This window comes from Erythrolamprus reginae, chromosome 1 (assembly GCF_031021105.1).
Source record: "Erythrolamprus reginae isolate rEryReg1 chromosome 1, rEryReg1.hap1, whole genome shotgun sequence".
In the NCBI taxonomy this organism is placed as follows: domain Eukaryota; kingdom Metazoa; phylum Chordata; class Lepidosauria; order Squamata; family Dipsadidae; genus Erythrolamprus; species Erythrolamprus reginae.
The window spans coordinates 75,731,378-75,746,752 of record NC_091950.1 but is presented as its reverse complement, the minus strand read 5'-3'; the positions used below and the strand labels follow the sequence as shown (position 1 = coordinate 75,746,752).

The 15,375-nt window shown below is 35.9% G+C and overlaps 1 pseudogene; it reads right to left on the bottom strand.

Annotated features, from left to right (window-relative positions):
- Positions 1-15,375, bottom strand: part of LOC139161262 (uncharacterized) — a 103,957-nt pseudogene that overhangs the window by 65,932 nt on the left and 22,650 nt on the right.

Sequence of the window (15,375 nt, the reverse complement as noted above, 5' to 3'; positions counted from 1 at the left end):
GATTGGTTGTTGTATAAATTGAATAACAAACAAAATCAACTAAACTTAGACATATTTTATTAAAATTGTATTAGGAAGGAAGTGGAAATGTGCACAGTTGCCCAAACTCTACCTTTTGTTGACCTTCAAATGTAGAGTATGATTGCCTGCCATGAAAAATAGAAATCTTCCACCTTTGGTGGTGCTCTGGATAATTTAGACTTTTCCTAAATTATTTTACTAACATGAATGAGGCTCCCCAGTACAGATGTTGAGTTTCTGAAAAGGAAACATAATGAGAATTGAAGTAAAAACTTGTAGTAGCAATATTGATTTTAATCCACACTTCATTACTCTCTTGGTCTGTGCAAGGGTGTATTCAGAAATTTGCTGTGCCTAGCCAATCTACTTCCTCAGATGAGTAACTTTCTTTGGGTCAGAAGCTCAATAATTTACCAATTTCCTTTCTGTAACACCAAAGCTTTCTTAACTCATTGTTCTTTTGGCTAAGCTTGGCACAAAAATACCACTTTTCACTTTGGGGCAAAGTGTTAAGTCAACCACTTTAGTGACTGACACTCTCAACATTGCCTCTTAATCCCATCTTTCAGTAAGAAGATTGGTTTCAGCAGGTTATCATTGTTTTTAAGTCTTAGTAGCCCCAAAGGGGAAATGCTGCAAATCCCTCACATCTTTTCTGAAGGCTTGACATATAGAGTTTTTAAAAAGTGTTTTGAGCCTGTCCAGAGTTAGTTTTGTGATGAAATGTAGTTATTTCTGGTATATTATATGAGAACATATCTATTCATATTGATTCATGTGCATTCTGACCAACTGTAGTTAAAATAATGATTTGTATATAGTCATTTTTGTGTGCATAGCCATTTTTTTTTCATGGAAATCATGGAAATCATGGAAATCAATGACTATTAGCTTTGAAGGCAGTGTGACAGTCTCTGAAGGCAATTTGCTGGGAAACTAGTGGATTTCTTTATGTAGCTGGTTGGTCATATGTGCAATGGTATATAAGACTGTCCTTGGGAGACAGGGCAAGAGACCCAACCAAAGGAGCAGTCAGATAAAAGCCGACAATAAGAATGTGGGTAGGGCAAGAGGCTCAGAAGAGACACATCCTAGTTTTGGAGCTGTAGGGGGTGGGGGGAGGCAAGGAGAGAAGTATTTTCAGACTGTTGTAACCATCACAACAAAGTACAGTTAGCTCTTCTGGTCATGTTTCCTATCTGGTCTACCTCACAAGGCTGACATCAATATCAAAGTGTGTGCGAATAAAAAATAAGCAGAACTTTTAAGGGTTTGAAGAAATCACATGAGAAAAACAAGAGCAAAGAAGAATCTACTGATGTTATATAAACAAGAATGAGATGTTCCTCAAAGTTAGACCACGATAAATGTGGAAAAGTGATTGGACAGAGTGTCAAAAAGACATTGTCTTACATTGTGGTGAAAAAGAGTGAAAAAATAATGAGGATGTCCTCATAACAAAAGGCAAGAAAGTTAAGATGACCAAAGTAAAACATGCTGAAGCAAATACAAAGTAACTTAGAAATGTGTCACCCAGCTTATGGTCAAGAAAAAGAAATCAATCAGAAACAAGAATCTTGGATAACAATAATAATAGTAGTATCAAAGCATTTCAATCCCCCCCCCCCCCGACACTGTGGGCCAGGCATGAAAATGACCATTTGGGAAAAAAGTGATTTGCAACTCACAAAAACTTATGCCTTTTGTTAAAAAATATTCTATCAGTATACTTCTGATTGTTCCTACAATATTTATGGAATATCTTATCTACAAATTCAAATTCTCTGCCCTGACTGACTTTCACATTTACTTTGAACTAACTATCCATATAAAGTGATATGTATACAAAACACAGAAAAAAAGTGACCAAGCCTTTTGAAGACCTAAAGATGAATGACAGTGATGATAGTGAATATCTGCTGAAGAAAAAAACTGAATATTTTGAATATGTGATTTAAACAGAAATAGGTTGAAATAATAAAATCATTGAATATAAATGTAAAAAATATCATTGATTTATTTGTATGAGGAAAAATGGTGAGAATTATAGGCTATAAGTCAGTGTTTTTCAACCAGTGTGCCGTGGCACACTAGTGTGCCGTGAGACATGGTCAGGTGTGCAGCGAAGCTCAGAGAGAAAGAAAGCAAGAGAGAAAGAAAGCAAGAGAGAGAGAAAGAAAGCAAGAGAGAGAGAGAGAGAGAGAAAGAAAGAGCGAGCGAGAGAGAAAGAGAACAAGAGAGAAAGAAAGCAAGAGAGAGAGAGAACAAGAGAAAGAAAGAGAGAAAGAAAGAAAGCAAGAGAGAGAGAGAAAGAGGGAGAGAAGGAGAGAGAGAGAAAGACATAGAGGGAGGTAGTGAGGGAGAGAGAAAGAGAGCAAAAAAGAGAGGAAGGAAGGAAGAAAAAGAAAGTGGGAGGGAGAAAGAAATAGAGTGAAGGGGAGGAAGAGAGAGAGAGAGAATTTTTTTGTCCAAACTTTTTTTAGCCCCCCCCCCCCCCCCCGCTCATTGTGCCACAGCGTTTCGTAAATGTAAAAAATGTGCCGTGGCTCAAAAAAGGTTGAAAATCACTGCTCTAAGTAAGGGATCAATTCATAAAATCAAGAGTAGATCTTTCTTAGGAAAAATAGATATGGAAGAAAAAGGAACAGGAAAAATGAAAAAAAATATGTGTATGATGTGAAAAAGCCTATGGATGAGATGAAATGTACTTAAGAGGATGACTGCTACAAAAATTTAGATTGAGAGAAAAATATTGAATAGCAATAACACTTCACCTGCTTTAAGCCCTCTCTAAGTGGTTCACAGAGTCAGCATATTGCCCCTAACAATCTGAGTCCTCATTTTACTGACTTCAGAAGGATGGAAGGCTGAGTCAACCTTGAGACACTCACAATTGAACTCTGGAGTGATTAGTGAGTTAGCTTGACATACTGTATTCTAACCACTGCACCACCATGCTCTTCTGAATGCTGTCTTTGTAGAGAAAACAACAGTTAGAAAGTTACAAAGAATATAGTCAGAAAAGAAAGAGGTTAAAAAGAGGCAGAAAATTGCAAAGCAATCTTGGTGAAAATTTTTAAAAAGTAGGTACGGGTAATACAAAAGGTACAAAGGAAATAGTTTGATAAATGTCCTGAGAAGATGTCTGGTAGAATTCTGACTGTAATAATAGAGAATGAATGAATGAATATTTAAAGGATGCAGTGTATCTTTATGCTAGGAGATATGCAGGTCACAATTTCTTTGTATACTAACTCACCAAAAAATACACGTATGTGAGAATTTAAAAAGACGATGAAGAAAATTGTGAAATACTTATGACATAACCTTGCAAGCAAGAATACCAAGTTCAAGGTAAGTAACCTAATATGATGAGAGTCGTATACGAGGAATGTTAAGCAGGTATAAAATAAATTATTGATTATTGATAAATAAATTAGTGATTATTGTTAGCCATCCAGAGTCCTGTTGGAGCCAGGTGACATATAAATATCACTAATAAATAATAAAATAAATAAATAGATGAGATGATTAATAAATGTTTAAATTATGAGCAGGGAAGACAATGGTGTGAGCTCACCTATTTATTTATGTTTTTGTTAATCAGTATCTAAGGAATGTGTGGTGGAGGTTTGCTTGTTGAGATATAAATTTACCATCATTTTTGTATACAGATAGTGCTGTGTTGTTGGCTAGGGAGAATAATGATTTGTGGCTTATTTCAGCTCAGCTGTATGATGCAATAGTGAATATGGATCTCAGATCAATGCATCAAAAACTAAGGTTATGTTTGCGAAGAACCAAACTATATTGTTATTGAATATATTTTCTATATTCATCAACAGCACTCTTTTAGACAAAATTACCTTCACTATTGAATTAGTCTTTACAGTTCTAGATACACACAACTACCTTCCTTCAGTTTGTTTAATTTGTTAATTTATATTCTTTATAATATATTACTTCTAAATTTCAAATCCCTATCTTCTATATATTATGGGGTGGTCCATAGATTGTGAGTTCTGTTCTGTTCATGGGAGTTTTTACATAATCCTTTTAAAGGTATAGACTACATTTAGAGGTGAAATTCAAACATTTTCCCTACCGGTTCTGTAGGCACAGCTTGGTGGATGTGGCAGAGGAAGAATCCTGCAAAATCTCCATTTCCACTCCACTCTGGGGGTAGCCAGAGGTATTTGCCGGTTCTCTGAACTACTCAAAATTTCCGCTATCGATTCTCCAGAACATGTCAGAACCTGCTGAATTTCATCCCTGACTACATTGCCAGACAAGATACATAGCATAAACCTTGCTAAATATCTGGAGAGCACTGATCCAATTTAGTAAATTGGGGCCAGTGTCTCCCAAGAGCAACCCAATCAATTTTACTTTAATCATTCTTATTATATTCTATGGAAGCCATAATCTGTAATCTAAAGACTACAAGCCATCATAATATTCTTGTCCCACCAATTTGACTTACATGTAGAATAGAATAGAGCAGAGCAGAGCAGAGCAGAGCAGAGCAGAACAGAGCAGAACAAATGAAATAAAATATTCTTTATTGGCCAAATATAATTGGATAAGCTTTCAATATACATTCAAGTAACAAAGTGACAAATAATAAATCATGATTATAAATCATAAGATACAACCAACAAAGTGATACAACTAAACACAAGACAACTAGACACAAGCACTGTTTTTTCCCGAATGCCATCACTCTACTAAACAAATAATTTCCTCAACACTGTCAACTTTTTACTAAGTCTGCACTTCTATTTCTACTAGTTTTTTCTCATCATTCCTATCATCCTTTTCCTCCCACTTAGGACTGTATGACTGTAATTTGTTGCTTGTATCCTAAGATTTTTATTAATATTGATTGTTTCTTCATTTCTTATTTGACCCCTATGACAATCATTAAGTGTTTATAAATCATTAACAGTTTATATCCAGGATATGAGGTGTCTATAGATATTTACCTAGCCCTCTTTCTGGCTCATGAAGTATGCCCGTCCTTAATGGAAGGCAGTTTGGTTGCAATTGTTTTTTCCACAGTCCTAACTATCCATTGCCTGTTCTATTTGATCGCAATATCAAACCAATGTCATATAATATACTGATGTTAGGCTTGGATTTCACTTTTATTATACTGTGTATTTTTTCTCATGAGATTATTGTTTTTTTGAAGCAATGAAGTTAAACTGTCATGCTTAATATTTAAGAAGCATATTTAAGAAAGCAAAGCAGTACACATTCATAGGTTTAGTAGTTTTAAGAATAATTGTTCACTGACAGACTTGTGATGAATACAACAGTGAAACCGTCCTTAATTTTTTCCAAATTTCTTATAACCATATTATTTAACAACATGATTTATGTACAGGTATTACAAAGCTGATTTCAATGGGAGTGTTAAGTAAGAGTATAGTATATCTTTTTAGATAAAATAATTTATTTGGTTGGTTTATGCTCTTAATTTTACTGGAATACCAGTCATTACTCCATCTCTCCCTCTCTCTTCCTCCTCCTCCCTCCAATCTTTCAGCAAACCTATGCTGACAGTCCATAGCAGCTTATATATAGAGATATAGCCAGCATAGAACATGACATCTTGGGGATTGAAGAAGGCCAGTCATAATTTCTAGGAATTGCATTTCTGAAATTCCTGGCTTCAGCTATTCAAACCATAGTTCTTGTTGTCGGAAGTATCAAGTGAGCTTGGAAAATTATCTGAACTTAGTGAGAATTGTGGAACAAATAGTTATTTAGAAAACAGTAAGATAGGCCTTGTGACAACAAAGCTCAAAGTAATAGAAATATGCCACTAAATTCCTAAGTAGCTATTACATAGTTTTGACTCCAAGTAGCTTTGCCATTGAAAGAATGTATTTTAATTTTAAATATTCTGATTGCAGAAATAGATCTTACTTCAGTACAAAAGATATTTGGGAATCAGCTTCCTGTGGCATTTTCAGTGGAGTGTTCAGAATCTGGCCCATTCTGAAGAGAGCACAATAAATCTTCCCTGAATTGCTCTCTTCAGAGGAATCTGGGTAGCCAGATGTTGATTGTGTACACATTGTTTTGTGCTGCTTGCATAAACATTATAATCACATATAGACAACAGCAGAGCTACAATATTTAGAAAACATTTTTCACACCTCCTTATTAAGCAAGACTATGAAAATTATGACTCATCACTGCACCATTGTTTTTGCTTGTTTTCTTGAGCTGGTTGAATAGTCATAGACAGCTGGTATTAATACAATAGGTAGTGCTTAGGGAATTAATGGGTGATGTGGAATACACCACAAAGGTATCTGTCAGCTGGAACAATAAGCCTCATGATGGAAGAGATCTATATTTGAAACTGGGTGCTCAAACAAGGGTTTTTCAAGCAATAAAAGGCATACCTTGACTGAACTGTGAAATTAGTTTTTAACCGTTGCATGAAGGCTGCCCACAAAAAAAAGGGCTTTTATTTTATTTGCGATCACAAGAGCATTTAAGCACCAAGGCATCTGCATGCTCCATTTCTCTTTTCTCCTATCAAAACAACACTAGAGCGCTTATGCTCCAGGGAGATTTGTATAGAATCTGACGCTTGTATCAGTGCTGAAGGGGAGAAAAAAAAAGAAAACAAAATTATAGTCTGAGGTGATGCAAATGATATCCTTGGTGCATCTTCCCCAATGTTCCTGTGAGGCTCTTGACAGCTGATGGTTGGATTAAACAAAAAGACCAGTAACTTATGACTATTAGCTCAAAGCAATCATCTCTCATTATTTCAATTACATGGGTAAATGCATGCAATCATGTATCAAATCACGTTTCCCTTTTGAAGAGGTTCCTTTCAGAGTAGGATTTCTGCCAGGAGAAAAAAAAGTGCAAATATTTACACTGGTTTTTCATCCAACTGCACCTTTGTTTGGCAAAACTACCCAATGGCTACAATTCTGAGTGATATTTCGAAGGTGGGAGGGGGGGGAGAAACCAAGAGGGAAAGAGACACACACACACACAGAGGGTAAAATAAAAAGGAGGAAGGTAGACAACAGTGTGCATATTTCTTTCTCCTTTGCTTCCTTCTCTCCTCCCCTCCCCTCCTCCTTCCTTGTGCCTCATTAGCAGTCTGAAAAGGAGACACCTTTCATTACCTATTGCTATCTGACCTGTCAGACAGAACGTGGCTTCCTTTCCCTTAAATCAAACTACCTGTGAATATAACTCTGCTGGCCAATTCCAGGCTCTTTAGCCAACTGTGATTGATGACTCAGAGACTAGGAGAAAATTGCCTCCCAATGAATTATTCATCAAGCGATCTCTTTGCTGTTAAAGTAGCTGATATGAAAGTTCTGACACTGCCTAAGCACAATTCACTTACAAATCAGTTACAAGGAAATATTAAAAATAGCTCCACGAAAGCATACCGGCACAGTATCAAGTCGGGCTTTTGGCTGCCTGCATCACTGATGGATTTGATCACTCTGGCCCGTGGAAGAAACGGCAGGAAAGGCAACAGCAATGAAAAGAAGAAGAAACGTCAGCCAGGCTTGGGAAGAATATGTTGTTTCTGATGACTTTTCGCTCCACTGAAAGGCAGACAGCTAATCAAACAGGCAGCAATATTGAAATGTTTTCTCATTCAAATCAATACTCATTGTTCGCTTTCTGGCCCGGGCTCCACTTTAATGCATGCAAAAGCATACAGCAAATACTAACAACAACAACAACAATAATAAAAAGAATGCAGCTACATAGGGAAATCTGTATCAGGAAATCTGGGGAGGGAGGGGTGGGGATGGGAAAGAAAGGGAGGGAATGGAGGGCACAGAAAGCCAAGCCAGCAAAGCTTATTATCAAATGCCTTTTCATTTGACCTCTGTGCTATAACCTCATCATGAGGGTATATAATATACCTCTAATATAGTTTAAGGCCTCCAAAATTTGAGATACAGGCTGAGAGATTGAAATGGATACTTTTTTAAATGGGTTGAAGATGTTGAGCATGATTCATTGCTTGCTAAAATACATAGCCACTTTTTCATAGAGGTGGATTGTACTATGGTTGTGTTACAGTGGGTAAAATTACCTTGTGTTCTTGAATCAAGTTTTTTCAAGCATGAAATGCTAAATCAGGTACCCCCCCCCATTTTTTTTATTTACCTAGAATTACAGCATCTCCTATTTTGACTCAATGACATGTCTTAGTATTTCTAAATGTGGGATAGGGACTAATGAATATTTTCTGTGGTGTGCAGATGTGGATTTGGTTAAAATACCTGGTAACACCAATCACTATCTCAAATAAATAAATAAATAAATAAATAAATAAATAAATAAATAAATAAATAAATAAATAAATAAATAAATAAATAAATAAATAAATAAATAAATAAATAAATAAATAAATAAATAAATAAATAAATAAATAAATAAATAAATAAATAAATAAATAAATAAATAAATAAATAAATAAATAAATAAATAGGTAGGTAGGTAGGTAGGTAGGTAGGTAAGTAAGTAAATAATAAATAATGGTATAGCATATTCTGGTTAAAAAGAATATGATCTACAGGCCTTGGAATTGTAGAGAAAAAGGTTGGACAGAAATAGATTTGTTACGTTTAGAGTTAGGGTGCAGAACATTTATTTGATACCGTGGGTCAATTTACACTTTAAATAAATTGTAGTCAGAGCAAAGTTAACATAAAATCTAAATATGATTTACGGTAACTTGATTTGGTTAGTTTAAAATAATTAACTAAAAGTAGTTAATTACGGATGCAATAATTGCTCCTTTTTGTGTGTGTAACATTAGAAATTTAGTGACAAGTCTCAAAGGGCTCTAAAGATTTTTTTTTCAGGGATGGCAAAATACACAAAAGCCTAAAGACCACATAGGATGTAAAGACACACAATGCCAGAATAAGTTGGTTCCCAAATTAAGAACTTGTTTTGCATGACTTGATAATTTCAAGGGATTAAGGAGCAAAGTAGAAGCCTTTAATTTTACAAATGTTTACATAATTCATAGAGCTTTTCCACAAATGTTCCTTATGGAGCACAGCCCTAGCATACCACACCAAATATCTTAAATCTTCATAAGTGGCTTTGAAGATGTTTTAGAGGCCCATTAATGCCTTCCACCTGAAAGATAATAGTTCAATTTGTCAGATTTTTAAATGATATGTTCAGGTATTGGACTGTATCTGTTTTTTTATTGACAAATCAGCAGTAGCCCATTAAAATTATTTTCAGATTAACCAACTGAAATATTCATGGTTTAAGAACTATAAAAGTCATAAGTATATTCTTAGTAATCATTCTGAAGTCAATTTTTGTGTGCTACAAAGTACATGGCTGGTGAATAACAAATAAATATAGCGTAGGTATTAATAACCTACCAGTACAGTCAATATCTCTCTTCAGCTGACTTTTCAGCTGTCAACAATTGGAAACAATGTGGAAACAATGGTTTCACAGTCACCTTTTTCATTTTCAGCCCTAAGATATTTAACAACTGAAGAGTGCTATTTCACCAATTTTCCTTGCACACAAAATTGGCTAAAAGATCTGAGCTCTCCAAAATCAACACCATTGCTAAACCACAAATAAGCCAGTAGAAGGGACTTGAAAATAAATAAATAAATTTCAGTGGAAGGGATCTTCTAGAGAACTTAGCCGTTTCCCTACAACCATCACCACCATTCTGACTCTATTGTAACTTCATTGCCTCTCAGGACTGAATTCACAAAATACATTTCTTTGATGCCTGTTGAAAAGAATTTTTTAAATTATATTTTTAGCTGTCGGAGGCAAACACAGGTACCCCATTGAAAATGCCCTGTAAAACACAAATCATAACAACCACATTAATCCCATTTCTACTCAAATCCAAAGCTCCCGTTACAATCAAATAGCCAAATGATTGGAAGGAAGACCTAGGTTTGCATTCCTTGAGCCAAATACTAAAAAAAAGGGGGGAAAAAGAAGAAAGGGGAATATATAGGCAGATTGAAAGGCCCCCATTCACAATTTTTCATAGTTGAAATAGAACAAGGCACTGCCACTTAGGTGTAATTATGTCTGATCATGTGAGATGCAAAGAAATCTTTGGTTACAGTGTAAACGTTACATCAAAGTCCCAGTAGGAATGGCAACAATCACCTTAAGCTTCTGTGGAGAAAATCTGGACTAAAAATGTAATTTAATAAACTGAACCTACAGGGACAGAGAAATATGGTTGCACATCTCTGAAAATATAAACAAGTTGCCTGCTTCTGTTTCTATCATTAATAGAGAAGAGATAGAGATTTTGATTAATTTGAGGAACATAATGCTCAATTTTATCTGTCTTTTTATAATAATTAAAAAACGAGATAGGTCAGATTCACCAGAAAAGCAGCTGTTTAAAAGAGCAGAATACAATTTATAAATTTAAGAAAATTGCTTCTGCTTCTTCAACATATGTGTTTGAATACAATTGATGCCTTTTTATTGGTGCTCTTATAGTGAAATTAAATTTACCAGACAGTTTAACGAAACCTTACTTTTACTATTTTTAAAAAATAAAAAATCAATATTGCATCTGTCAAATATTTATGTGATAATATTCAGCATAGTGGGAATAGCTATATTCTGGATTTCTCTGCATGAATCCTATACATGTTTACTTAAAGGCAAGTCCACTGAGTTCAGTGGGGTTTAGCTCCAGATTAAAATAATTGGCTGTAGTATTACAACCTGAAATTGTTTTTGCAATTTGTACATCAAACTCCTGTACCTCTGAGTCAAGACCAATAGAACATCTTTAAACTTCTCATTGCATTCTTGTTGACTGGGGATGGTATATTTCTTCAAATATCTTTCTTCACTTCAGAGCTTTTATGCCAGATAAGATGAAAGGGAAGGGTGAAGGGGCAGGACAAGCAGGGTATCAACACAACATGACCCTCCTATTTTTTGGGTGTTTCACTCTCTCCCTCAGAAGACAATCGAAAACCTACATCAAATAATGCAACTTGTAGGTCCTGTAGGAATCCATCATGATGCCGTTCTCTGGTGAGGAGATCTATTTCTCAATTTTGGTTCACATAGATTTTGAACAATTTGGTTCTTAACAGAGCATTTCAACTGCCAAAACTTCTTGCCGTTCCCAAATTGAGTCAAGAGGTTCCTTATGACTAAAGTGTGAAGAGCACCCTGTTCCTGCCCCAAGAACAGCAGAGTTTCCTTCTTTTTCTGGAAGGACTTCATGACTCATGAGCAGTCATAGGAAGTAATTTCTACTACTAAAGATGGTTAGGTTGGAGGGTGGGTGACAATTAAGATGCCCCTGTGCAGTAATCTCCTCAATTTAATCTGTGTGTCAGCTCCAGATGAAAAATTGTGATGGCAAGGTTGAAGAAAATTTCTATGGAGATTCTCAATCATCTAGGTCAGTGATGGTGAACCTATGTTTCCTTAAGTGCCAGAAGGGTGTAGGTGCATACTATTGTGCATGCGTGAGTGCCCACACCCATAATTCAATGCCTGGGGAAGCGAAAATAGCTTCCCCTGCCCCATAGGCCCTCTGAAGGCCAGAAATGGCCTGTTTCCCAACTTCTGGTGGGTCCAGTAGGCTTGTGTTTCGCCCTCCTGAGGCTCCAAAAGCTTCCCTGAAGCTGGGGGAGAGTAAAAAAGCCTTCTCCCACCTCCAGAGGCTCTCTGGAAGCCACAAATGCTCTCCCAGAGCCTCTGTCTGAGCCAAAAATCAATTGGCCAGCACACTTATGCATGTTAAAGCTGAGATAAGGCAACAGCTTGTGTGCCAGCAGATATGGCTCCACGTGCCACCTGTGGCACCAGTGCCATAGGTTCGCCATCACTGATCTAGGTCATGGTTGAAGTGCTTTTTCAAAAGGCAACTGGACTTTTTTTCTTCCTCTTTAAGACATTTTGTTTCTCATCCAAAAAACTTGGACAAAGAAATGTTTTCAAGTGTTGACTGAGAGTCTCCATAGATATTTTCTTCAGCTTTGCTGATGCAATCTTTTTCTCCAGAGCTTCCTGATGGCAACAGAATTATGGCCATGTCCTGAGCAAAGTTAGATCTCCCCCACTTTTTTAATACTTAAAACCAATTATGGACATTTTCCATACCTGATCATCCTTTCAGACGAGAAATGAATTTTCTGAGAAGCATCTGCAATATAGATTCTAGTTTAAAAGTTTCTTTTATTAAGTTTAGATTATGTACTGGTTGGGAAAGGGGACCTCTTATTTAATTTAAATTTGATTGGATTGGAACAGTTTTTCAGTGGTTCTAGATTTCAACTACAAAAGACTGCTTAAATCAGGAGCTTCCTTGAATAACAAAACACTTCAGCATGATCCTATATACCTATTAAGCAGGTAGGCACGTCATCACAGAACCACAAGCAAATTCATATCTTGTTAGGAGCAGGCATAAAGACAAGGCATGTCCAAATATACAGCTGCTGAACTCATAGAAACAGGCAGAATATATATTCATTTTCAGAGATATGGGCAGAAGAATGTATATTCATTTTCACACCTCTTGCATATAAAAGAAGCTCATTCATTGCTAATGGAAGTTAGAAGCAGATGTGCATTTGAGGCTCTAGATATAGGCTACACTACTGTATAAATGACATAAACTGGATTAGAGTTGGAAGCAAAGATTTGGTTGCAGGGAAAGGCTGATACAAACACACACACACACACACATATACATCTATATCTGTCTTGTCTTGTCTTGTCTGTCTGTCTGTCTGTCTGTCTGTCTGTCTGTCTGACTATCTATCTATCTATCTATCTATCTATCTATCTATCTATCTATCTATCTATCTATCTATCTATCTATCTATCTATCTATCTGAGAGAGATAATGGATTGAAATATAATATTAGAATAGCATTGCATCCCTATTGTATTCATTCAGACGTGGTAGATAAATCCACAGTAACTGAATTTAAATATGCCTGGGATAAACATATATCCATCCTAAGATAAAATACAGAAAATAGTATAAGGGCAGACTAGATGGACCAAGAGGTCTTTTTCTGCCGTCAGACTTCTATGTTTCTATAATTTGCCTTACAAATTCTTTATTAGAGTTCCATTAAATCTCTATAGAAAGAGGAAGAAGAGTTTTAAAAGAAAAAAGAAAAGAAAATATAGAAAACAAAAATGTAGTTTTTGAATTATAATAAATAATGTTTTGCTCCTTAAATGTTCATGTGAATGTCTGGTTTTTTAAAAAACATTGTCAGCAATTTTCATTTCCTAGATCCATTGATAAAGAAAATTGTTTTTTCCTTCAACCAGGCCTGACCCTCTGTCCAGTCTTCTAGGTTCTATCATGCCCTTGAATGTTATTCATTTTACCATTTGGAACCCAAATAATTAACTCATGTTCTGTTCTGCTATGTCAAACCATCTGCTGTCAAATGTAACAAGAGCATTTGTGGTTAGGTCGAGGAGAGAATATAAACAAAAAGGACAATGTCATCATTGACAACAATGGTGAAAGATGAGGACGTCAGAGAAGTATTTTGATACAATGACAAAGGATTTGTGTTGTCTTATACAGATCATAGTTGGCTAATTGTTATATTTTATGCTATTAAGGATTGTATTTATCATTGTTGTTCCATAATGTTAATAGTGTTTCAGCCTCAGTTGCAAACTCTATGGTCTATTTATACAACTCCTTTAAATCAGTTAATAGTCTTAGTAAATACATTTCTATGTGTCTGATTATCTATCAATCATTAGAAGAATAAAATAAAATAATAGAGTAGAGTAGAGTGGAGTGGAGTGGAGTGGAGTAGTACAGTAGAATGGAATGGAATGGAATGGAATAGAATAGAATAGAATAGAATATTTCTTATTTGATTTTGTATTTAATATCTGATTACTTACTTACTTGGGAGGAACTGTGCTATTTTGAGACACTATTGTACCATAAGTAACCCAACATTGGTACCAGTCTGTTAAAATAGCAGTACAATTAGCATTGTACTTATTGTCACACATTTGTATAGAATGTTACTAAAATCTGGAAGTTGACTGTAGCTGTGAAAATCTCTCTTACTATTCAGTACCTTCCAATGTAAGCTATTCACAGGACAATTAACCTTTGCTTACAGAACTGTGGATCTGAAAATAAATGTGCTGGGGAAAGCAAAAGACTGACAACATGGGTAATAAAAATTAATGGAGTGATCAGTCCTAAACATACACACAGAGACAGGAGCGGGGATCTCTTTGTGTTTAGCTCTGACATATGCTACTTTTATTCTGTCTTCTTCTCCAAAAGATTAACCTTTATATTCCTTTTTTATTTTCCTTAGTTATTGCGGATGAATTTATCCCAAATGAGATAAGTTGTTAAATTTGTTTTTCTTTCTCTCTGAAACTGTAAAACCAATTTTGACCTTGATTGCGAATAACCTTAATTTTACCATTTTATTTTCTTGCTATACTCTGATCTGAAGACTGAAGAGTTGGAGAGAGAGATCATAAATGTCTTCTCCTCCTCCTTCTCCTCCTTCTGTTCTTCCCCTCCCTCCCTCCCACTCTTCCTTCCTTCCTTCTCTTTCCCAAATCAACTTCAAATACAGCTTCAAATCAGTCAAACCCAACAGGTGAGGTGGAGGGCAACTTCTTCATCAATTTTCCTCCTTGCATTAGCTTTTTCTAGTGAGTCTCCATTGACCTGTGAGAAATATCGGAGTGATTGACTGTCCTGGCAGATGTGCCTTAGTAACAGGTAACCTGATCATTTCAGTCCCATCTGTCTCCAGTCTTCTTCCATTCACATGTAGAATGGGGGATGGGGGAGGCAGTCTTTGTTATGATTTAAAATTTTAAGATACATAGGATTGGGATAGCTGTGGCCCATGTACATTTCGAATTGCTTAAAATAAAGTGGATTTCAAAATATCTCAATGAGAGAAGCCATGGCCTGCGGGAATTTTGGCTCCAATATTTTAAAGGCTTTCAGAAAAATCTGACGCTCACACAACAAAACTGGATAGCAGGAGCAGGGGCTAAAATTAAGTCAGGCATTTCTGAACCACCATGATAATAATAGAAAGATGTTTGAAAGATAACAGTTTCAATGTGAGTGAGACAGATGGGCTGTTTAACTGTGCTCAGTGAGAGGAGGAGAACTGATTCAGTAAGAACATTTTCACGTCTTCTCTTCAGTGCCCACAGCCTGGCAAATGTTGTGACATCATTAAGCTGAACTGCTGATTTTCAATGGGTCTTGAACAAGAACGGGCAGGGGTAGCTCAAGCTTCATGCTGAAATGCAGCTAACTAATTTACTAGTGTC